Source organism: Phalaenopsis equestris, unplaced genomic scaffold (assembly GCF_001263595.1).
Source record: "Phalaenopsis equestris unplaced genomic scaffold, ASM126359v1 Scaffold000061, whole genome shotgun sequence".
In the NCBI taxonomy this organism is placed as follows: domain Eukaryota; kingdom Viridiplantae; phylum Streptophyta; class Magnoliopsida; order Asparagales; family Orchidaceae; genus Phalaenopsis; species Phalaenopsis equestris.
In genome coordinates this window covers 718,220-719,732 of record NW_018164503.1, presented here as the reverse complement: position 1 = coordinate 719,732, position 1,513 = coordinate 718,220, and positions in this window count along the sequence as shown.

Here is a 1,513-nt window from a genome sequence, read left to right as displayed (position 1 = left end):
AAATACACCTTTTTATGCATAATTTTAAAAGACCAAAATTATATGTATGTAAATATGAAAGTCTTGGTGTGAGATATGTAAATACATAAAAATTATGCGCTACTTAATTTGAAGTGGTATCGTTGCATCATCACTATTTGCTTTTGACGTTTACTTGCATTATTGAAACCTGACGTCGTGTTGCGTCCCGAGCTTTCCAACTTTAGATTGTCAACTCTCCATTGAAATTTAAACTTTTGGGGCTTTTACATACATACCCCACAATTTTTATGTATTTACATATCTAGTATCAAAATTTTATTTTTTACTCCACAAAATTTTTCATGTCACATTGAAAGCACCACTATTTTAACTTCTAAAAAATGAATGCACCTTTTTATACATAAGGTGGCATACATGTAAAAATTGATGTTTAGGTGTTAAATATGTAAATGCATAAGATTTGAGTGATATATATGTAAATCTTTCTAAACTTTTTTTCGATCTTGCTTTTCTTCTGATTATGAGATTTTTTTACTTTCTCAGGTTCTGTTTAATGCTGTCCTAGAGAACGGTTGCAGCGAACTTGGTGCACGCATGTCGGCCATGGACAGCTCCAGCAAGAATGCTGGCGAAATGCTTGACCGCCTTACTCTCACATACAACAGGTCTCTCATTCCTCTTTCCTCTCTTACTTGAAGCTGCTGATTTTGAAGAAGAATAAACCTGCCGCATGCATTCATTTAATATTCATTAAATTTTTTTTATTTGAAAAAATTGGGAGCGGTAGCTCAATTTTATATTAATGAGGAAAAATAATTATAGTAGTGTTTTTGATGCGATATTAAATATTTGAGTGCTATTTATGTAAATATGAAAATGTCGAAGAATTGTATCCAAGCAACATAAATAGAAGAAGAAGACCATTTGTTATGAATACAATACCTGCTCTCTAGACATCATCATCATTAAAATAATATAACAATTGGAAGGGATGACTAACGTCAATCAATCGTAGGTGTATTTGAAGACTATCATTATATGCTTGAAAATATAAATATGGACACATTTGAAACATCATTATAGTATCTAATTTCGAAATTGTGATTCATTTGTTAAAAAAATAGATATTATAAAAAAGTCAAATAAAATTGAGCAAAAAAGGAAAATAAAATTAATATCAAGTAGCTATCAAGCAATTCAAGTAATAATTTTAAAATAAAAGTGAAGAGATTACTTAATTTATATGTAATACATTTTTAAAATTTAGATTTATTATTTGGGGCACATGTGTCAAATGAGTGTTCATTATGTTTTTTTGAGGAAAGTGCCAATATAGTCTTTTGTGAAGAATCCAACTTTGGTCTCTTCTTTTGGTCCTTACTCCTCACTATTTTGATGGTTAATTTTGAAATTTTACGAGTAATTTTATGGCGAGTTTCCGAACGTCAGCCTGCGATTCATTATTGTGTTGTAATGGCATCTAAAGTTTTTCAGCCAATCTCACAAATACCAATCAAAACCCTGTACTCGC